The sequence below is a fragment of the Tamandua tetradactyla genome, chromosome 26, assembly GCF_023851605.1.
Source record: "Tamandua tetradactyla isolate mTamTet1 chromosome 26, mTamTet1.pri, whole genome shotgun sequence".
In the NCBI taxonomy this organism is placed as follows: domain Eukaryota; kingdom Metazoa; phylum Chordata; class Mammalia; order Pilosa; family Myrmecophagidae; genus Tamandua; species Tamandua tetradactyla.
Window position 1 is genome coordinate 7,638,398 of NC_135352.1, and position 25,268 is coordinate 7,663,665.

The 25,268-nt window shown below is 36.8% G+C and overlaps 1 protein-coding gene and 1 non-coding gene across 9 annotated transcripts in view; both read right to left on the reverse strand.

The window, feature by feature from the left end:
* UNC5D (unc-5 netrin receptor D) overlaps nucleotides 1-25,268 on the reverse strand; it is a 523,673-nt gene that overhangs the window by 113,628 nt on the left and 384,777 nt on the right. The window lies entirely within an intron of this gene.
* LOC143670068 (U6 spliceosomal RNA) lies at nucleotides 6,910-7,016 on the reverse strand. Its single transcript, XR_013169249.1, has one exon. It is a non-coding gene; the product is annotated as a U6 spliceosomal RNA (small nuclear RNA).

A 25,268-nucleotide genomic window follows, 5' to 3' on the forward strand; every position in this document is an offset into this window, starting at 1 on the left:
TATTGCTATTATCAATGTTTATTTATGGAAATTACTCCCAAGCATTGAAAACTTTATATCATGTCCTGCAAATTCCATAAGGAAGTGAATGTATACTGAGTTCAGAGATTATTTTGCAAGAGATGGCCAAGCTGGAAAGCCCTAAATGTGTTCTTAGCAAAACAAAAGCAATGCAAAATTTTAAATTAGCATTATGGGATAAATACATTGATTGTGTTGAGTCTACCAGAAATTTGTATCACTGATCACTAACAGCTCATCTCTTTGACCAAAAGACTGAACATTCCTGAAGGTCTTTGGAGGCATTCACCCCACAAATAATTCTTGACCCTGTTCCTCCTTATTTGGTTCAGATGGATGATCCTACTTAGGAGCTTGTGAAGAGATTAGTTACTTAGAGTTATTAAGTTTATAAATCTTCCCAATATCAGCATTCATTAGCATAGTGTTGTGTGCAGATGGCCTGCAATTTGTAGATTTTTCCAGTGTTTAAACAAATCTGGAAAATCAGACCGTCGAAGGCAACTATATTTCATGCCAAATAGTAGGTTCCTAATCAGGTACTCTGGTTAGCTGAGGACAGAAGGCATACAATTGAGAAGCCACCAGTAGGCAGCATGGAATAATCAGATGGGGAGCTTCCTTTCAAGCAGTGATGGATAGGTGTTTCATGGGAAAATATCTTACGTGAGACCTAGATTACATTTGTTAGGCTTTCATGAGTCATAGCATTTCACTTACTCTGGCCTTTCATCAAAGATATCTATATATGTATATAAAGGCATATTACATTGAAATATTCATTTTCATCAGAATTTGCCAGAATTTTTATGCTCCTATTCTTGTTCTTAACATTCAGTAATAGAATAAGGAAGCAAGTAATGTCCCTAACCCTTCCTAAATGGAGAAACTGGTAACAAAGAGGAAAAAATGTCACTTAAATTTATCAACTCTTCTCCCATGCAGAAACACAAGCCTCCTGTCTTTTGAATTCTAGACAGTATGAAAACTTGGAAAAACCCCCTTTGTGTAACACCAAATATGCCAGTGAGGACCCCTTCATTGTTATCTACCGGTTGCTCCTATATTCTAATTCCAGTGCCAGCTCTTGGGATTTGCTACAATCAATAGAAAATAGAGTTGCTTATATGTATTAAAGATGAAATATCAGTTTTATGACTTTTGAAGCTTCTTTATTTATCTAGTCATTGTCTATCATATTCTTTCTTCCCTACTAGTTTGGAAGTTCCTTAAGAACATGCAAAATATTTTAAATATTCTTATATCTTGCGTAGAATCTATTTCAGAGGGTATTCAGTCGCACCTGCTGAAATTGGCATCCATGCAAATCTAGAGACTTATTCGATTGATATACCTACACATAAACAATAAAAATAAGATGTCAAACTATTTTAAGGGTAGGGTTGAAGAAGGTGGATAAGTTTGTTTTAGATCCCAGGGCTGAGCATAGATCTAGGAGAGAGACATTTCTTATGTAGTTATGGAGCCACAAATGGCTTATAATGCTAACATGTGGTCTCATGTTGAATTTCATGTATTCCCTCAAAGCTATATAACAGTAACGAATGTTTTCTTCTTCACTAGCATCAAGGATGGCTGAAAGCACATCTTTGCCTGTTGGGAAAGTTCCCTTCAAGAGTGGTTTTAGAGATGAGAGGCAGAATGACAGTAGGGTGTATAAGTCATGGAAATCTTGGAAGACTGTTGTTCTAGTTTGCTAGCTGCCAGAATGCAACACACCAGAGATGGATTGGCTTTTAATAAAGGGGGATTTATTTTGTTAGTGCTTCGGAGGAAAGGCACCTAACTTTCAACTGAGGTTCTTTCTTACGTGGGAAGGCACAGGATGGTCTCTGCTGGCCTTCTCTCCAGGCCTCTGGATTCCAACAACTTTCCCCAGGGTGATCTTTCTGCATCTCCAAAGGCCTGGGCTCAGCTGCGAGTGCTAAGATGAGGTATGCTGAGCTGCTTGGGCTGTGCTACATTGCGCTCTCTCATTTAAGCATCAGCCAATTAAATCAAACATCATTCATTGCAGCAGGCACACCTCTTAGCTGACTGCAGATGTAATCAGGAACAGATGAGGTTCACATGCCATCGGCTCATGTCCTACTACAACTATCACAGTTCAAAATGTAGCTACTCGTTATGTAAGCTCTCTGGCCTTTGGTAAAGTTACTCCTATAGAATCACAAATATGATTGGATATCTATAAGAAGACAGAGAAAAAGCTGAGGTTTTCATTCTGGCTGGTGAGGTGGCACCCAAGGACACAGGGTGGGGACAGAATGGACCAACCAGGAAACGGTAAACGTGGGATTGCATAGGACCCCTGCAGATAGTGCCGGGCTTTCACCATCTAGGTTATTGGTGTAACCAATGCATTTCTCATTCAGTTTCAGTTCCATCATACATTTTGATCAAATAGATATTTCCCAGCCTAATAACAAGATGATCAAATATTTCTTGAGTGCTTACTCTTTGCTAAGTATTCTTATCAGCTCTGTACATGTGTTAATTATTCTTATCCTTGCAATGTGTCTATGAGGTAGATACCATTTTTATCAGCCCCACTTTACAGATAAAGACAAAGATGTTAATTAACATGCCTGAAGTCATAGTTCAGTGATATATATAGTTAATAGTAAAGCCAGACTTGGAATCAAAGCTGAGTCCAAATTGTGTTCTTTGCTGCCCTGTTCAGCCATCCAAATCATTCACCAGATTTGTCTAGAATAACGAAAGGCTATTTCCAAAATTATTTCAAAGTACAGAGTCCTGTCATCATTGAAGATAATTTTGAAAATGCACTACAGGGTTTTAAACCCATTCCTGAGGAAGAGTTGCAAACATTTCTTGACAAAGGCAGTGTTGTTACAATAAATGTATTGTCACCTAAGTGGATGATTGAAGGGTAGCTTTCCTTTGAATGTACACATTTTACTTATACTAACATGTTACCATGTTCAGAAAGTGACCAGATTGATTTCTGGCATCAAAAAATTGCTCAAACCTAGTATTTGTTCATGTACAGCTCATGAGAAGTTATGCAGCCCTCTCAATGTTATCTGATGTTTTATTTTGATTATTGCCAGTGAGTAGAAATGAGTAGAGCAAGTAGTCCATGCAGTCTCAGACTATTCAATAACACCAACTCCGTTTGGGTCATCAATCTGCTGGGTGATTTATGGGAAACTTTTTGCTTTGCAGAGAAAAGGGACAGCTATTTTTTGGCTTTTTACCTGTCTTGGACATGATTGTGATTGCAAAGACATAGTAGTCATCTTATGACCAGGTGGAAAAGGCAAAGCGGATGGCAGAAATACTGTTCACTGCCTATATTCTCACAAGCATGCAACGAAGATAGCACCTCCTGCCTGATTGAGGATCGACCTCACCACTGCCCTCTTGCTCAGATGCCCATTTCCCGAACACCTTGGGAGCACGCTGAGTATTAGCTACTGTAACCTTGAGCACAGCCCACCTGGACACATCTTGTTTTAAGGAAAGAGCACATAACAAGACTTGCACGCATGTCCCTTGGCGCTTAGTCCCTTGTTCCTCAACCATAAATGCTCTGGAGTGGTTGCCATAGGCATGGAATATCAGATGATCTTCTTGCCATCTTGATGTTCATGATGAGCTATGTGCAGGTCTCTGTAACCAAGTTACCCTACTAACTGCTTTTGGACTGATCACCTTGGTGTTTAGTGCCTTTTTTCCTTCAGAATTGCAATTGGCCCCACTGGAGAGTGGTTTGGGATAGTCCTGGCTGGGTCTTGCACTATTTCTTCTTTGGGGGTAAGTTGTGTGGCTGGTACAGTGGGGTGCCAACAGCAAAGGGAACACATTCTGATCCAATAATTAGCTCATGTGATCCTCCCAACAGCCCCGAGAAGGCACAGATCATCTTATTCTTCCCATTTGACACATAATATGACTTTTCTAAGGTCCTACGCTTGTGAAATGGTAGAACTAGAACTAGAGCCCTCCAAATATTTTTCAACCAAAAGACATTAGTGGGTGGGCCACAGTGGCTCACCTGCCATGCTGGAGACCCGGGTTCGATTCCCGGCGCCTGCCCATGCAAAAAAAAAAAAAAAACACAAAACAAACAAACAAACAAAAAAAGACATTCATCATTTTCATATTTCCATGAAGTGCAGCTACTTGGCATTTCCTCAAATTGTGACTAGGCATTCCAGAATAAGTCTTAATGGGGACTTAACCATAGCATAGAGTGATGCCCTTCTACTCATAATGGAATGATGTTTTATCTAATGCAAGCTAAGGCCTTCTTTACCTGCTACATGTCACCCGTCCTCTCCTCTTTCATTGATAATATTTCCTTCAAGCTATTTATAACTGTAATATCATGTTTCCCCTTTGCCTCACTTTTCTTTCCAGAGTGTATAGATCGATTTTAAAACCACCTACACTGCAGTTTCTTCAATTTAGCTCCACTTATCTGATTATGCATCACAAAAGAAAGCGGAAATCCAGCTTAATTGTAAACCTGCAGCAGCAGAACCTGGCAAATGACTGAAACCTAATGATCACAGGCAGAATCACCCTCACTGACGTTGAATGAAATGAGAGACATGAGTAGCTCTATTGAAGCCTTAATTCTGATCGTGGAACTTCATGTTCTGACATTGCCTGTCTCTTGTAGGGTGAGTGTTGGCTTTTAACTTCCCAGTTCAGTTATGAAATCCAGGTGCAGCCTCATGAAATTTTTCTAAATTCACTTTGACAGGTGAATGATCTCTGGGAAAGTGAATACCCGGATCCACTATTTACTGAAACTGTAACTTTGTCATGATGGAAGAGTGAAGCATGTTTATGTTCATGTAAAGCATTTAGTGAAATGACGATCAGTGGAAAGGGAGGCCATTAAACAGATGAAACATAAATAGAAGAATGAGAAGAGAAATGCAATCAAAAGATGATTTGTAAGGGGTGGCACATGGTGCCATTTGCTCTTCAGCTGTGTTTTCATGTAATATAGGAACTCTTTTCTAATTCTACCTTCGCTTTTCCCATCTGCTAGTGGGAAAAGAACTCTGCTTTTGAATCTCTGATGATGCACCAACTAGGAAATGTTTCCAATGCTTGATATCCTGGGGAATGCACTAAAACATAGCAGGATGTGCTATTTCTTTTTAAGGGATTATTTTAGGGTGGGGAGAGTTTTTGAAAAAAGATTACAGAGTTAGCTGTCAGAGAGACTTAAACTCTTCCTATTCCACACCTCCCCCACCCACAAACTCTGGTACATAAATAACGTTTTAAGGTGAGGGATATTAATTAATATTTTCCTTTTTCTGTTCTTTGCTACAATGTAACATGTACTCAAGTGCTGAGAAAATAGCCATTTTATTAAGGATTAAAACATTAAAGATTCTAAATGTTCATACCTTAAACTGATTTAAAAATCTAATATCTGGGTTACATACAATTAGATAAAGATGCACACACATACCCCATTTGAGAAATCAAGTCTGTTCAGAATAAAAATGTTTCCATTAGCCACAGTGAAAGGCCAATCATGTAATGATCTTCAAAGGAAATGCAGGGACAGATATGGATTAGTTCAGCTTCCAGAGATTGGGTGGCTAAGAATGAATTTGAATAATCATAGATTTGTTCCAATTACAGAAGGCAATTATCAGAGACCAGCTTCTAGCATTATCAAAATGAAATCAGCAAAATACATCTACATCCCAGGAAGACACCATTAGGTTAATGGTACTTAAAAAAAAAAAAAAAAAAAAAACTCTGCACTTTTCCTTCTTTCATCCTTTTGATTACTGTATAATTCACAAGTTTCCTTTCAGCTGGCAGATACAAATCTACCATGAAAGAAGAAAAAATACACACCATAAGAAAAAAAAAATCAAGCTTAATAACGCAAGTGCAAAATAATCAAACTCAAACTGCAGTCTTGTATGGATAATTTATCTAGATTAGTAGTATAGAAGGCATTTTTGAATGTTAGATAGGAATTCACCTCACCTCTTATTTTGTTTTGAAAATATTGATTAGGAGTAAATAAAACTGTGATCAAGCCTGTCATTACCTGCTGCAAACAAAAGTTCTTTGTGCAAAAATATAAAGCTGTTTTGTAGAGGTTTAGTTTTGGGAACAGATATTCTAAAGGCAACAAGAGATTTGTTCTCCAAATTTTAGAGCCAAAAATGGCAATTCAGTTTATACAGTGAAGATTATGCATTTATATTAGAGTGTACCCAGTACTTAAGGAAACAAACATTAGAGAATCACTCAAGATATTAATCGTATCACAAATTAATATGAAAGACAAAAGTGTATTTCTATTGTAACTAAGTTTGATATGCATTGCTATTACAAAGGATGGTAGACCCAGTGGAGCTGGGACAGGAAAATGGGAGGGAAAGAGGGAAGAGGAGAGAAGAGAGGAGTGAAACTAACATTTAACCTACACTGAGGGTTTGCTACATTCAGATAGTATTTTAGACTCCTTTACATATTAGCCTCTTTGGTGAGGTGGACCTCCTAACAATATTTTTACAGTTCAAAAGCAACATAAAAACAAAACAAAATCAATATCAGAAAATTTAAATATTCAAATGTGCCCCAAATTCTGTCACCTTAAAATGAACTGAAGAGACAAAATCTCTCCCTCCCTTCATAGCCATTTCTCTTAACTTCTTTACCAAATATTCCCACATCATCATCATATTTCAATCTGGCTTCTAGCCCATCAATTCACCAAAACTGCTCTTGCTAAGGTCTGAGATGATCACCAAGTTGTCCTGGTCAGTGTGAATTCTGCATTCTTATTTAATGGCTTTTGACCATAATGTGACCATGGCTGAAGTTATTTTTCTTCCAGTAGATTTTTTTTTTTTAAATATGGACCACTTCATGAATTTGCGTGTCATCCTTGTGCAGGGGCCATGTTAATCTTCTCTGTATCGTTCCAATTTTAGTATATGTGCTGCCGAAGCGGGCACACTTCCAGTGGATTTTTAAATGCCACTTGTTCTCTCCTCCAGCTCTTTGGCCACTCATCCTCTCTTTTGTGAGTTTCTCCTTTTCTATCCAAGCAGTAAGTGTTGTGTTTCCCAAGAGCTCAGGGGTAGGCTCTTTGGCACTCCTCATCACATACAGTTTTCCCACAGGATCTCTATAAGAATTATGTGTCAATTACGATCACACATTGAACATTCTTAAAGTGTGTTTTCTCAGCTCATTGACCCTCCTGAGCTATAGCTTCTTATATTCAGTTGCTTAGCATCACCTTTTGTATGCTTCAAAAAGATCAAGACTAACATGTTGAATTGAATTCTTTTTTTCTTTTCCTTGCAGAAATTAGAAATGGAGAGACAACCGCTTTATCTGGTGGATATTGTAATATTTGAGCTTTATCATCTGAGGAATGGGCAACTCATTGACAGAATTTGGGAGTGCAAAAATGAGAATTCACATAAGAATGATCACTCTTATTACGTACTAGAGAATATATGGGATGGGGAAGGCCAGGCAAAGCTAGCAGCAGGTAGACCCTTAGAAGGCTGTGACAATAATTTAGGGGAGGGACTGTGATGGCTTGAACTGGAAGTGCTATGGCGAGTATAGTAAACTAACTTGAGGAAAACCTAAGGAAGAGACTAGAATGAACAGAAATGTGTGGCTGACGATGTGGGAATAAAGGAGAAGGGGACAAAAAATTTGGTATTCATATTTCTGACTTTGACAAGTGACACAGGAAATATTAGGGAAAAAGGTTATTTTTGGATTATGTAATGTTAAGTATTGACCGAATATCAGCTCGGTCCCTGATATACAAAAAGTACACTGAAATCAATAGGAAAACCAACAAAAAAAAAATTCCAAACAGACAAGTGGCTTTGTACTTGCATAGTTAATTAAAAAAGATATATAGTTTAGCTTAAGATGCAACATGAGACATTGAAATAAATATTTCTCTCGTGACCTACATAGGCAACTACTTTTGGGGAATATTTATTCTGGAATCTTTAGCATGAATTTTAACCATGACCATAGAAATATATGAAATCAGGCAGAAAGAGTGAGATGACTAAAAGCATTTAGGACACAATTCTGAAGAAAAGCAGTATTTTAAGGTCTGGAAAGGGGAGAGGAAGCTGCAGAAAAAGCTGCTGATCACAAGGTAAGAGAGAAACCAGAAATGTGTATATCATCAAAACCAAGACAAAAAGCATTTTAAGAACTGAAAAAATCATGAGTATAGGGAACGTCCCAAGCTCTATTTCAACAGGAAACTCCTTCTACAGTAAGTTAATTAAAATTAGTTTAAATTATTCCACTCTTGCCTTTGTTGTTTTTAATGCAAATCATCATCATTATCATTAACCCCACTTCCCCTTCTGTTCTCTTTTCTCAATATTTGCAAAAACTTCCCCAAAGTCCCCTGGCCATCTGAAAAACAGAGTGTTTAATTCTATCTTCCTACTGATGCCAAAACACATCCCAGACATATGAAATATTGAAATATAATAAGTGAAACCACGAAAGTACCAGAAGAAATAGCCTGTATGAATATTTTTATAATCTTGACTGGGGAGGGATTTCCTGCATAGTTTGAAAGCCACGTGTCTTTAAAATTGACCATTAAAATTTAAAAGTTCAATGCAGCTAAAAGATGCCATAAACAAGGTTAAATATTTTAAAAGTCAAAGATGTATGCAACATATGACGAAGTGCTATTATACTGAAATCAGGAGAGATAGTAAATCTATTTTAAAATTGTATAACATGAGAACTAGCAGACAGAGCACAAGCCTATCCAATAAATTTGGATGCCCAGCTGTAGACTGTAGCAGTGTGTACTGCCTGAATTTCTAAAGTCATTAGGAAACAAATGTTCAAACAGAAAAGTAGGCCAGGTACCTGAATAGATGATTTAGAGGAAAAATGATAGAAACAGAACTAACATATGTCAAGTGGTTCAACCACACAAATGAAAATGAAAATGGGCTATTACTTTTAATCTATCACCATGGCAAATATTGACAGTATGTATGCTACCTAACACTGACAGAGGTGTAAAGAAATAGATATTTGCACTCACTTTTGTGTTAGTCTAAATTAGTGTATTCTCTGTGTAGGACAATTTTGCAATTTTTATTAGAATCGAAAATGTTTATGTAATTTAATGTAAAATTCCACAGTTTCCCATGGAATAATAATCAGTAAAAGTGCAGAGCTATGTGTAAAATATTAGCACATGTTTATAATATGGAAGGAATTAGAAATAACCTAAATTCTTAGCCATAGATTAAATCAATCATGGCAACATTATTTTATGAAATATTATGAAATCATCAAAAGAGAATGATGCATAACTATTTTAATAGAATGAGAAAGATCTCCATGAGACATTAGTGAATATAAAAAAATCATAAAATTGTATTTTATTATGCCTACATTCAGACATGTACACATATATATCTGACAGGCAGTTTGCCTCGTGTTACTTAGGTGGAGGGATTTTGGATAATTGACATTTTCTTCTTTATAGGATTCTATATTGCCATCATTTTCTGCATGAGCTGTTCACCAAATATTTCTGGATCTCACTTTGCAGGTATGTAAAACATTGTACTTTGGAGGATTCATGTGAGCTATTCTGGCCAGTGAGTTGTTAGCAGAAGTGACATGTTAGTTCCAGGACATAGTATTTGACTTCTTAAGTTGAGAACTACCATAATTCTCTTTCTCTTTCTACTGTAACAGTTCACAATGTTCCATAGAATAGTTATAACATTAGCCCTGACCCTTAAGTAAGGGTGCAACAGAGCACCCAGCTGAAATGGAACAGCTATAGAGAGAAATACATCTATTTGGTCAAAGCTGATGAAATTGCTAGTTGTTTGTTACTTTATCATAATTTACTCTATCCTACCTTCTATCGTTTATGCTTATAATCTGAAGTGAAAGAAGCTCTTTTCATTAAATAAACAATTGTGTTCCCAAATTAAAAAAAAAATAACTTTCTAGCTTATGGTCTCTAAGTAAACAAATTATTTTAAATTGCATATCCTTCTTTTCATAAACGAATACATTAGCAATCCATTTCTAAATGGCCAGCAAGCTACGTGACTGTCCCACATTGTGCTGGATCTTCACAGCTGCCCTTACTTGGCTATTTTAGACACCCTTGGGTTTTTATATATTAGTCCACAGTGGAGTTCATGGATAAGGAGTCACTGTGTCAAAATTAAAGGCTGTAAATCCATGGAGGGAAATTTGAATTAAATAACATTGCTTTTACACATCACACTTACTTCAGTTGACCATACAATTTCATTTACAAAATCGAGTTTTTCATTTCTGTTTTCTATGTAACACATTCTATGTGTTATTTTTCTAAATAACACATAGAATGGGTTGCAGACATTCTAAGAGGATGAAAAGGAAGTGACTTTGCCTAGCCACCATTTTCTCATTTGGGGAGGGTGTTTACGGTTCTCATTTTAATCAGCCTGGTCAATTAAATTGGACGTTTTCCTATTTGTTTCTATCCAGTTTATCCTCCTCCTCTTTGCATTCTGGCTTTTATGAACTTGCTTAAAGCTGCTGTTTGGGCTTCACAACACTACAGGGAATGTTTAAAAAATAAACCAAATTGCCTTCATGACTTTTTTTTTCAACTTGCTGAAAATGAGATTTTTCAAGAGCCTCCAACCCACAACCCCCTCCTTCCTTTTTAATTTAAAATTTGATACTAAAATGAGCTTACAATATTCCATTAATATCACTAGGGGAGACACTTGTTTCCTATGCAACGTGCAGATTAGTCTACAATTCTCCTCCCTTTCTTCCTTGTTATATGACTTTGCACCTGCCTGCATATAAAGCATTTATCAATTCATTGCCTTAATTCATTTTTCCATATTACTTTTTGTGTCAAAGGCATACTTTGACAGGAAAACTAAATAAAATCACCATGCAGCTCTCAGTCCATCACAAATTGTTGTTTGAAAGAGGGTGTGGTAATGGAGCTGCCTCAGGACACTTGAAGAGTCAATTTCCAATGATCCACTCAAGAAAGGAAAGCAACAATCAAAACTATTAAAAAAAATTATAACCAACTTTGGAATTAAATGTTTGATTATTTGATTTGGAAAAACAAATAGACATATCTATATGTTAAATGGGTGTGTATTTCATAAAGAATTAACTGAAAATAGGATTAAAAAGCCCAGTACTATACTAGAGCATAAAGACATATGTTGTACTTTCTCCATAGGTGGATGATTTAAATAGTTTACCTAGCCGTAATGCTGTGGGTTCTTACCTATAGAATCAGGCTGGAGTGAGTCTCCTACATTTCATCTATAAAATGAGGAAAATGGCATCTTCTCTCCTCTACCTTAGAAGGCCATGGGAGTTTTAAAACATAAGTATGGATGAAAGGATTTTTCTAAAAGTATAAAGTGATAAAATAATGCAATATCATAGCAAATTCCAGGAACACATGGTCTTCTGTGGCTTCACTCCAGGTGCAAAGTCAAGATTTGAAGAAAATTTGGAGACTAGAACAACAGTAGCCACTTGTAATAGCTTCTACAGGCCACTCAAAGAATCTGAATTTAACCATGAAACTACTGAGGAGCCATGGAATACTTTTTTTTTTAATTTGTCACTTTAATCATTTTTTAAGTATGCCAGTTAGCAGCATTAATGACATTTAAATGTTCTGTGACCATCAGTACCATCTACTATCAGACTTTTCCATCACTCCAAATAGAAACTCGTTATTCAGTATACAATAACTCTCCCTTCTCTTCCCCAGATCCCTGGCAAACTCTAATCTATTTACTGCCTCAATGAATATGCTTATTCTATATATTTCTTATAAGCAGAATCAGGTAATACTACTCCTTTTGTGTGTGGCTTATTTCAATGAGTATAATGTCTTCAAGATTTATCTATGTTATTGCATGTATCCAAACTTCAGTCCTTTTTATGGCTGAATAATATTCCATGGTATGTAAACACCATGTTTTGTTTATCCATTTATCAGCTGATGGAAACTTGCGTTGCTCAACCTTTTGACTTTTTGAATGATGCTGCTAGGAACATCATTCAAAAATGATGTGTGTAATTATCTTTTTGAGTCCCTGTTTTCAATTTCTGGGTGTATATACCTAAAAGTGGAATTGCTGGGTCAATTGGTAATTCGATGTTCACATTTTTTGTGGAATCATCCAACTGTTTTCCATATAGCCTGAGCCATTCATTACAGAATTTTAACCAAAGGACTTACCAAAGAATTTTTGGTTAAGAAAATTCATTCTAGCAGCGATGTGGAAGGCGATAGGTGACAGTGGGTAGTAGAAAAACCAGAAAGGAAGCCATCACTCCAAGGAGGAAGAAAAATGCTGAGACCCTAGAATAGGGCAGTACTGTAAAGATGGAGAAGACATGGTATAAAATAAATAGAACTGAAAAGTCACTATGATTGAAAATGAGGGACATGAGGTGTGTAGGCACATGAGGATATAGGCACAATTCAAACATTCCTCTCTTAGGCAACTGAAGCAATGGTTGCACTCATTAACTCAAATTAAGGGACCAGATTTTTACAGTCAAGTACCTGCTCTCCACCTGCTATCTTATGGCACTGCTGGACACTTTTGAGATCTAATCATTGACCAAGGCAACTGCACCCAAGAAAGTGCAAGGCAGACTTGCAAGCAACATGCAGCAAACAGCATTTCTGGTATGAGAATACAGTACATTTTATACCAGGATTTGTAGAGAAATAATGAAAACAATGCTTGTCTGTGGGCTTCAGGTTGGTAGCGACAACCTTATAGGTCAATCTACAAAATAACTTCATAGTTCTTGAGTACAGATGAGGCTACTCTGCCCTTTAAATACATCTGACTTTCAATTGCGGTCAATAATTGGAGAGCATAGATGTCAGAGGCAACGTATCTAGAATGTCAGTCTCTTTGAAGAGAGCGAGCAACTGTCTCCTGGATCCAAGATAAAACTATAACCAATTTAATACCAAAATGGTCAACTTTTGGCTGGTGGTCATAACCAACTTTCTTGTAGAATGTTCTTTTCAGTTTATAAGTAAAGTTTTTGTTACAAAATAAAAATCAATAGAAGATGCTTTACCACATCTTTTTTCCTAACCACCTCTTACCTATATTTTCTAAGGTTAAGTAGGACACATCAAAATAAACCACCAGCAGTTCTTTTAATCATTTTCCAAAGCAGACAGTATGTGTGATGGAATGGAGGGCATTGTATTTTAGAACAGTAATGATCAAATTCTTTCCCCCATTTTTGAAATACACTCTCTCTCTCCCTTTCCTGCACACACACACATACACATTCTCACTCTATCACACATCTTTACCACTAACACTTGCACCACCAGAGTGGGCTAAACAGACTTACAGACACTAATTATGCACACATATTTGACCATGGATTTTCATCTTGTCATCACTATCCGTATTACCTTTAAACCAAAGGCTCAACCCATCAGCTGTGCCACAACTGTCCATCCAATCAAGAGTATCAAGCTGTCTTACGTTCAAGACAAGACAAAAATGTGAGCTAATTAGAGCTGTCTTTGGAATACAATGAATTAGAGATAGGTCAGGAAGTATTCTTGATCTCGAGGTGCTAAAAAAGACCAGACAGTCATTTTCTCTTAGGCTCTAGCACACATAAGAACTAAGAATGTGTCAGCTCTTCCTCCTTGGCTCTGGACAATGTATCTGGCATGCAGCAATAACTGCTCAAGTCCACTCATCCATTGTTGCATCTGTGTACACTGGATGTTAAAAAGCAAATCCCCTTCACGATGCCCTAGAGGAAATGCATGGAAAAAAGCCTCCCTTTGCCACTGCAGATGGACCATCTATGCCTTTCCTTCCCTGAGCTGTTCATTTTTTAGCCTATTCTTGCTCATATAAAAATGTTGTTGGGGTTGTGACAAATTTACATGGGGAGGACTTGGTGTCACCCGTTCTGGGCTCTGTATAGTCCCATCTCCTCCCCAGGACTCTGGAGCTCTATGACCCTTTTCTCTTTTCCTATAAGCATTGCTTTAAACCTAGGCTCATCACTTAAAAACTCACATTTATTTTTACACAAATCACAGGCTGAATGCACTTGTTGACATTCTCATCCACACATCTGCTGCCCCTATCACTTAGCAGTAAGGCAGTATCACCAGAACACATCATCTGCTTTATGAACTACTGCAACTTCAATAAAACCCGGGGCACGACTTTACTATACCAATCTAGTCTGTAATTCTAACTGCAGATGGGGCGGCCAGACCGCATCTTATTTTAGACCCAGATTTCACTTATACCAGTCTAAACTATGGTGGGCAGCATTTTAAAGCTTTTATTTTGTTCCCTTTTGGCTTTGCTAAATGCAAGAAATACAAAGAAGCACACTTCCTAAGCAGTTCATAGAGAGAAAGACTGAAATTGAAAAACGTTTATGAGAGTTATTAGTCCTGGCAGCAGAAAATGTATTTTGCAACCCATTGTCCCTTTTTCTTATGAGAAGATAATGTTGGCAAAAGGATGCCAGGTACTTAGCCACCGAATCTGGAGAGGCAGGATGGAAGCACCATGGAATAAGAAAAGAGTGAAATGCACCCTCTCAGATCCCATTGATAGGGCCCATTAAGCAGTCCCTGGCAAGAAGCCTGTAGAGTGAGAAAATGATAGCCTAATAAAATAGATACATTTAGCGGTTTAATTATTTGTTTATTAGTTGATAGGTACTTTACCTGTAACTGAGGCTGGCTACAGGAAAGTGGTAAAATGTGGTAAGACAGGGACAGATAACTGGGTATAAATTCTACTCAGGGCTGGCAGGGTGGGTGTGTGTAGCTAATAGATTAGCCTGGGACTCCTCAGATTTCCTAATCCTACAGAGGATTGTTCTAAAACCTGAAGTAGGAATTAACCTAGAAATAGGGGTTATGGAGCTTGATCATTTGGTTTAGAGAAATATAAGAGAAGAATAAAAGCTAATCATTCCAGAGGTAAATGCTAAATAAACAGATCTCTTCTATGATCTCATTCCATCACATTCCTCCAACATAGCACCCATTTCCCTGCCCTCCCTACCTACCAATCTCCCTCAAGAATACAAACCTCAAATAAACCAGAAACAAGAAAGGTGGGAGACCTTACTTGCTTTATCCAAAACCTGAATTCAAGATCATCCAAAGTTTTCTCTATTTGCAGCAAAAGTGGTCTCATTATTTCAACCATCACAAATGAATAATGGATCCAATACCCCTGTATCTTTCAAACAAGCTTCTCTCTAAACTAAAGGATCTCACAAACATTTATTGCTTGAGGCAACTCAGTGTGTATAATACTGTACCATGTAGTATTTAACCTGAAAGGAGTTCCCAGAGGAACTTACAAGTTTTCTCACTGTGTGTGTTTACCCAGGACCAGTACCATGTGTTCAAAACTCTCAAATAGTCATCTTAGGTCTGGAGATTTGGGGATGAGAGGGAACAGTGGCTTGTTGCAAAATCAATTCATGGGATAAGAGCAATGCACTCAGCCACACTCAGGCCTTTGGCAGATGGTTTTTGTCAGCCAGAATTTGCAGTAAACAGATAGGGGCTCAAAGGGAGAGAATCTCTCTTTCTCCATACCTCCTCCCTAGTGGCCTGGTCCTATGGCATTATTTATCTCGATAGATTACTATACAACTTTAAGCCTGCTCCCTACTGGCTCCCTCCTCTCCCGTTTTCCCTGTTTTACAGCATAAACTAACTCCCAGCAGAATCAGTGATGAAGCGGTGTCTTTGGTTTTGCATACATTACTGGGATCAAAACTAAATGCTGGGTGATAAACAACACCAGAGAGCACAGAATGCACTCCCGGAGAAAATGATCTTTAATGGAGTTTCTCTTAAAACTATCCGCATGTGGCCAAGCTAAATACCGTGATGTCTCGGTTACAGATCACCAATCTCAGAGGCATTAATATTAAAGAAGAAAGCCACCGTAGAGCAACTGAAAAGAGCATGGAGAACATACTAAAAGAAAAACATAGTCATTGGGTTACTTCCTTTCAGTACGACCAGCTCTAGGAAAAATCATAATATAGATCAAATCTTCTAGATTCTTTGTTTTACCTTTTCTGGTCCTTCTCCCATGCTCCATAATTATTCCATTTCTATCATGTGCTGCCCACAGAGATAAAAATCTGTAAATAATTATTTGGAGAGTACATAGAAGACGTATTCTCTGGATAGTTGCATTTTAATTGGGGAAAAATTTTAATCTAAGTTGTGGCTCTCCAATAATGGAATTCCAGGAAAGTATGGGAAAACGAAAGCTGGGTAGAAATGGATGGAAGTTTTGGAAAACGAAGTCTTTAAATCATACTCCATAAGTGATTTTCTTCACTAAGACTACTTCCTTCCCTCAGGGCTGATTGCTACTCTCATTTATTTTTGCTTTTGCTTCCCAGGAATGGGGAGAAGGATGGTTGCACACAGTTTAGTTATATCAAGCTTTTCAAATGTTGGCACTGTAAACGTCTAGTATACTGATATAAAACAAGGACTTTGGTTATGCTTTCTTTATTATTCCAGCAGTGACACCAAGCAAAGTGGGAGGTGCCATTTAGAGGTAAGAAATGTTGAAAATGCATTTGCTGCATGAAAAATATCGATTTTAATCACTCTCACTTTCAAGGTGGAACATGAGCTCAAGCAACTGGGCACATATATGTACTCATGTAAATATGCATGCATGCATGTGTGGCCACACAAATGTACATGCACTGTCTTGCAAAGATGTACCTTGAAGACTTAAGTTAAAGAATAAATAGAGGAGCATAACTGAATTGCTCCTGGGAAGTCAGCAGTTACCATAAAAGGTAACATAGGTGATTAATCTAAACAAACCTCCACAATACCCACCACACATGACTTAGTTTGCTAGTTCCATCTTGTTCAAGTTTGCTTCTGTGATCATATTGTTATGTCATCCAAATAATAAAAGACATAAATCTTCATTCCACAGAATTGATCACAAACCTAGAAGAAGGAGGAGGTCACTTTACCTGTTGCATTGTCTAAACAAATCCATCGAGGGATCTTGAGTCGTTTAATCATGGGGCTGTCATTTGGTTTGGGTAAGCATATTTTCCTCTCATTAGATTTAATATATAATCTTATTACAGAAATCTGACACTCTGCACTGACTCTTGAATCATAAATCAGCCTCTACATCTATTCCTGAGGCTCAAGGAAAGAAAACACATGCTACAAATTATGCTAAAAATGCACAGCCTAACAATTTTAGCCATTTAGATAATGCTAATTTGCGACTCCAATTCTTGTTCTCATTGTTGAATTATCCGAGTCCGCTCTCATATGGACTATCATGCAGAAAGCCATTTTTTTGTGGATTCACTCATGGGTCTTTCCAAAAGGTTACTTCCAAATGTTTCCCTATTTAATAACATTAGGTATTTTTTATAACATCAGGCAACATCAGGACACTCTCAGAGTACCAGCATTTCTATTTATAGAACATCTATAACATATTCTTTATTTTGTCAGGTGTAAAATGGGATGGACAGAGACAAGAAGACAAAGCCCCCATCCTTGGATACCCTACAATCTAGATGGGGAGAAAAGACTATAATTTTAATCTGAACTGAGGAGGTTTTCAAAATGTTGGTATATATATGCTGATAAATTCATAATGAATAGATATTGGGGGGGGGACTATTTGCTGATATAATTCTACCTAAAATAGAAATATTTCAAATTAATTTCTTATACAGACAAAATTAAGTTGCTTTTCCATTTTATAACACTTTGACCCATATTATTGAGGCCATATAGATCATATTTCAGCTCCAAATAGGAAAAAAATCAACCATAGAAGATATGATTTCTACTAATGATTAAAAATATATTAAAAAGACACATTTGTTAACTCATGTGTAATATTATGATGCCTTCTTGTGTAAAATATGTATAGTCATATCTGATAATAACAAGTTACAAATTTCTCTCATTATGAAACTTTTCAAGCTTCACGGAAATTTTCATTTTATCTATGAAATTATAATATTGTGTCTCATTGGCCAAATAACTCCCTAAATGTTAAAAAGCTCCCTTCTTTTGAGCTCATATTTAGTAGAAGTTTCGCAACTATGAAAGTACCATAAAATAACAGTTTCAAGCAAAATGTTGGTAAATGTTTAAGAATTATGATTTATAACTGGAACTTAGCCCTTTAGTATTTTTCCCCATGAGAACCATAAATCACCATTCTGCTCTCTTCTACTGTAGAGACACTACTGTACCTAAAAATCTGACCAGTCTCCAATTGCAAACAACAAACCAGCAAATCACCACAATAACAAACACCCCCAACAATTTCAAGCTTTCAGGCAGGTCTTTATGTAGACAGAGGGAAGTCATCAAGGAGCAACTGGCTCTATTATTTAAAAGAAATTATAAGAACTCCTGAATACAGTTCTATGCTACTGAATAATTGTTTTGAGGTGTACATATGTGGATATATGTGTCTGTATACAAGTGCATATTATTCAAATACTTCTAGAAGACAGGAAGGATGAGAAGGCATATCTGTAGTTAACATTTCTATAAAGATTGACACACTAGAGTCCCAAATCCCTCCCTGAATTTTCCTGCTAATGCTTCTCTGTGTGTGGTCCAGAGTGAATAATTTTGAATTTGAGAAATGTACAGTCATGTTTCAGATATATTCCTGGTTCAGTTCCAGATCACCACAGTAAAGTGAGTTACATAATTTTTTTTTTGTTTCCCAGTGCATATTAAAGTTATGTTTATCCCATACATTGGTCTATTAAGTGTGCAATAGTATAATATCTAAAATAACAATATACCTTAATTAAATTATACTTTATTGCTGAGAAATGCTAGCCATCATCTGAGCATTTAGCCAGTTGCAATATTTTTGCTGGTCGAGGGCCGTGCCTTAATATTGATGGCTGCCAACTGATTAAGGTGGTAGTTACTGAAAGTTTGGGTGGCTATGGCAATTTCTCAAAATAAGACAACAATGACGTTTGGCATGTCCTTTCATGAAAGATTTGTCTGAAGCATATGATGCTGTTGATAGCATTTTACCAACAGTAGAACTTCTTTCAAAACTGGAGTCAATCATCTCAATACCCACTGCTTTGTCAACTAAGTTGATGTAACTATCTAAATCTTTTGTTGTCATGTCATCAATGTCCACTGTATCTTCACCAGGAGTAGTTTCTATCTCAAGAAACTACTTTCTTTGCTCATCCATAAGAAACAACTCTTCATTTGTTCAGTGTTTATCATAAGATGGTGGCAATTCCATCACATCTTCAGGCTCCACTTCTAATTCTAGCTCTCTTATATTTCTACCACATCTGCTGTTACTTCTGTCACTGAAGACTTGAACCCCTCAAAGTCATCCATGACTTATGAAGAATCAACTTCTTCCAAACATCTGTTAAGGTGGATATTTTAACCTCCTCTCATAAATTGCAAATGTTCCTACTGTCATCTAGAATTGGGAACTCATTCCAGAAGGTTTTCAATTGACTTGGTCCAGATCCACCAGAGGAATCACTGTCTATGGCAGTAATAGTATTATGAAATACATTTCTTGCAGAATACTTGAATGTCAAAATGACTCGATCTGTGGGCTGCAGAATGGATGCTGTGTTAGCAGGCATGAATTTAACATTAATCTTATTTTACATTTCCATTGCAGCTCTTGGATGATCAGATGCATTTCTAATGAGCAATAATATTTTTTGCACAGTAAGTCTCAACAATAGGCTGGACATATTCAGCAAACCATGTTGTAAACAGATGTGCTGTTATCCAACACATCCAACAGCTAAGTGTTGTTCCATTTAGAGAGCACAGGCGGAGTAGATTTAGCATAGTTCTAAAAGGCCCTAGAATTTTTGGAATGGTAATTGAGTATTGGCTTCAACTTAGGTCACCAAGTACATTAGCCTCTAACAAGAGGGTCAGCCTGTTCTTTGAAGCTTTAAAGCCAGGCATTGACTTCTCTCTCTAGCTATGAAAGGCCCAGATATGATCTTCAAATATAAAACTGTTTTATCTGCCTTGAAAATCTATTGTTTAGTGTAAGTGTAACCACCTTCATCAATTATCCTAGTTAAGTCTTCTGGATAACTTGCCACAATCAGCACTTGCTACTTCACTTTGCACTTTGATGTTCTGGAAATGGCTTATCTCCTTAATCCTCAGGAACCAGTCTCTGCTAACTTCAAACTTTTCTTCTGCAGGTTTCTTACCTCTCTCAGCCTTAGTAGAACTAAAGAGAGTTGGGACCGTGATCTGGATTAGGCTTTGATTTAAGGGCATGCTGTGGCTGGTTTGATCTTCTATCCAGACCACTAAATTCTCTGCATATCAGCAGTAAGGTTGTTTTGCTTTTGTATCATTTATGTGTTCACTGGAGTGGCTCTTTTAATTTCCTTCAAGAGCTTTTCCTTTGCATTCACAACTTGGCTAACTGTTCGGTGCAAGAGACCTAGCTTTTGACCTATCACACCTTCTTCATGCCTTCCTTACTAAGTTTAATCATTCCTAGCTTTTGATTTAAAGTGATAGGCATGTGCCTCTTCCTTTCAGTTGACCTCTTAGAGGCCATTGTAGAGTTATTGGTCTACTTTTAATATTGCTGTTTCTCAGGGGATAGGAAGACCAAAGGATAGGGAGAGAGAGAGGGAGAATGGCCAGTCAGTAAAGCAGTCAGAACACACACAGCACTCACTGTCTTATATTAGCATGATTTATGGCATCCCAAAACAATTACGATAGTGACAGGTCACCATAACAAATATAACAACTTGAAATATTGTAAGAACTACCAAAGTGTGACAAAGAGCCACCGAGTGAGCACATAGTGTTGGAAAAATGTCACCGATAGACTTGCTCAACCCAGGGTTGCCACAAATCTTAAATTTGTAAAAAAAAATGCAATATCTGAAAATTCAATATAGTGAAACTCAATAAAATGAAGTAAGCCTAGACTACAATGGGTTCTTATGTCTCTAGGATTGTGGTAGTAAGGGAAAGGAAGTAGAGTGTGGATTGACAGAACCCTGTGTTCAAGGGTGAAGCTCCCCAAAGAAGTTCAAGGTTTATACTGTGAAAGCCCAAAGGAAGTGACTAAGAATGAGGATAAAGGGGAGCAAGGAAAGGTAAGAAGTGGCTTGAGTTCAAGAACAGAGATCCTGGTGAGTGTTTTAACTCCTTATGATTTGCCCTTGGGCAATGAAGAAAATCGTATTTAACCTACAGGATTCACTTTTTGGCTTTCTATGCTAGAATTTACTTTCTGCTAATCTTCATTTTCTCAGTACACCTGATATACTTATAGCTTTGTGTGGGAGGAATAAAGGTTGGAGGCAATGGAATGAAGTGTGTCTTACTAAACATACACTTCTTACATTGTATGAACTGTGATGCAGTAGATTCAGACGGAGCCAGAAACAAAGCAAGGGATGATCTGTGCTGAAGAAAGGAATGGTTAAAAAGGAACTCATGACACCTCTAAGTCAGATGAGAGGTAGATGACACAAGAATGAATGTGAAACAGATCCAATCTTTCCCAAATAAAGAAGAAAAAAGGTGGCCTCTGAGTGTGGGGATGATGGTTGAATCACAAATTTGAAAACTGTAACATGTTCTTTCTGCTGAACAAAAAAAGGTTTAATGTCAATTGTATCTAAATTGAGTGCTATTCTCATGCAAAATCAGATAACATTTTACATAAATACATGACTAAAGTTTGGCCCAATTTTACACAATTCAAATTTAGAACATAAAGTTAAATCCAACAAAACTGATGAATTCTAGACAAAAGCCTATAAATTGTGCCTGTTTATTATAATTGAGCTATTGGTACCCTACCTTCTCTTGCTTAAGCTTTCCACCTGCATGGAATATCTGACACATAATGATTTATTTGTCTCTATTTAACCATGTTACCTTCATTCACAAAATTTCTACTGCACTTACTGCTGGTACCCCAAATCTGGGAAGAAGTGTCTTATATCATTATCTTATTTAACTAATTACTTCTTCATAAAAGTGCTCTGTTGTCTCAGTTAAATTGGAAACCTCTTAAAGGAATGAAAATCTATCTCTGAAGATCCCTGATACTTAACTATGTTTGCTCACAGTAACCACAGTTTATTATTAAAATGAGGACAGCATTTCTTATTCTTAAAAACAAATACAGATATGATCGATGCTACTCTGATAGAGAAGCTATAATAAAAAGGAGTTAGAGAAATAGTTATAAAGCCAATTATTTCTAGTATGACTCCTTAGATACTAATTAAATGCCCTAAGGAAATGGGTATTCACCAAATATTTCCAAATGAGAAGACAAAGTATGTGAATACTTGTCATATAACCAGAAGTTTTTATCTCAGTAAAAGAAATTGAAAATATTTTTCACTAATATCCAGGTGATAATTGGCTAAAACCAGATAATACGAGCAACTGAATTACAGAGAGAATGACAGCTGGAGCATTTTAGCTTCTATGGGAAACAATTTGATAATCCAATGAACCCTAAAAAATTACCTGGGTGAAACAAGCTTGATGAAAGTTCTGCAATATTACTGCCATTTTTCATATAAGAACAAAGAAAAACTGAGTGGTTAAATTTCCTGAGCAAGTGTATCGTATTTGGTCATTCATTTCTGCTGTTTTCCTAATCCATTTAGTACTATATCTTTCACTTTAGTACATCTCGTACATCATGTTTGTCATCCTTGAATCATAAAATTTTGGAAGTAGAAAGGAATTAAGAGTCTAACTAGCCAATTAGTTCAATGCCCTTTCTTTGGAGCTAAGAAAATAGGGCAAGAGGAGTGTAGCAATTACTAGAAACCACACAACTGGTAAGTAACTTCTGGCCTAGTCTGGTTAGCCACTCTTATCGTAGAAAAAATATGCCAGCCCTCTCCCCCTACACCTGTCTCATCCCCCAAAGAAGATATCACCAGGAATGCTGTTTCTTGAACTGTGATAGTACAGTAGATGTGCAGGGAAACTTTCCCTGATGCAGAATAAATAAAAATGCTAGGTAATATATGACATAAAATTTATGGCAAGGTAAGAAAAACCTAGACATCATATGCCTCCAGAAATTTTGATTCCTGGGTATGTGGATATCAAAGCAACTATTTCCCACTGTCATATCTTCCAATCTCCCATTTGGTGAGAATGAACACAGGAGAGGAGACAAGACTGAGGCCCAAGTAGAGAGCTCATGCCAGAGACCATGCATAAAGCAGATTCCATCAAAGAACATTAACTCACAGAGAATGAATTAAAAAATAACAGTATTCATAGAAAGCTTGCCTTTTTTGGAGTTGACATTAAGTGGGTGTGCAGGTTTAAAGCTATTATGCACCCCAGAAAAGCCATGTCCTTTAATCCTCATTCAGTATTGCTGGGTGGGCTATCTCTTTGATTATTTTCATGGAAATATGACCCACCCAATTGTGGGTGGCAATTTTTGATTAGATGTTTCCCGTGGAGATGTGTCTCCAACTAGTCAAGTTGGTATTGCTGACTGGAGCCCTGTAAGAGGGAACCATATTAGAAAAAGCTACCAAAACCAACAGAGCCAACAGAATGGACAGAGCCCTTGGGAAGCCATTGAAGAAGCCTGGAGAGAAAGCTAGCAGACATCAACATGTGCCTTTCCAGCTGAGAAAGAAATCTTGAACAGCATCAGCCTTCTTGAACCAAGGCATCTTTCCCTACATGCCTTACCTTGGACATTTTTATGGTCCTAGAACTGTAAACTTGCAATTTAATAAATTCCTCTTTTTTAAAAAGCCATTTTACTTCTGGTATACTGCATTCTGGCAGCTTGCAAACTAACACAGTAGGGTAGGGAAATAAATATATCTTTCTTGAAAGTTCCTCACCCAAGTCCACTTTCAGAAGAATGAGGCCAGAATTTATATGGTTTTAAAAATCTCAAGGAAAAATTTAAAGTGGTATCAAATGGGTAGTATCCTTATGTACCCATCAGAAACAATCACAAATCTTCTTGAGAGAAACACACTCAAAAAATTTCTGCAGGAAAATTTCAATAATCATGAGTTCATGATACAAAATATCATTATTAAGCAAAGAGGTCACATGAATAAGTTAGCAGGAATAGCAAAGTATCAGATTTGCAAAGATTCATGATATTGCAATTAGCAAATATAAAATAGTCAATATATTTAAATAAAAGAATGAATAAAAGTATAACATATGAACAGGAGACTCTTAAAGTTGACCAGGAAAGTTTAAACTAAGTTCAGATCAAACTTACATTAGACACGATTGAAGAAAGAGTTTGTGAAATGAAATATAAATAGGAAGAAATCAATCACAATTTACCACTGAGATCAAAATAGATACATTTGAGCAAGGGGTTAAAGGACTTTTGAAAATCATGTAGGAAGGTCTGACAGGATGCTCCAAGTGTGAGCCACAGGCTAATAGAATCAGAATCAGCATGTGTTCAGGCCACAACCTAGACCTACCATAAAATGAGAATCTCTGCTTTAATAAGATCTACAGATGGTTCATATCTGGACTAAAGTTTAAAGAGCATTGGCCAAATATATTTTTTAATATGAGGTCTACAAGAGAATATAGAAAATCCTGGAGAGGCAATATTGAAAAAATAATAATTAGGCATTTATTAAAATTAATAAAAGACACCAATCCTCAGTCTCCATAATTTTAACAAATCCCAAGTAGGACATATGAAAGAAATCCTCACTTGTAGTGAAACTGAAGAACACCAAAGACAAAGAACAGATCTTAGGAAGCAGCCAGAAAATAAATTAAGGCTAAGAACCATGGACGTTTCCAAGAACACAGCTGTGATTCAAGCCTAGAGAGGAATGAGTCTACGTAGAAGCAGGTGAGAGGAAAATTGGAAAGATTTATTCAAGATAAATATGTTCAATATATATAATATTTAAGATACTATGTTTGAATATATGAAGAGATTTCATACTTCAAAAAAAAATTAGATGTTGAAGTAATGCTAACCTCATGGAAAACTAAGAAAGGTGAAAAATAATCTCATAATTACTCTCCAAGGAAAACAAAAGATTGCACTGTAAAAAGAATCATGATGTACTGTGCCCAT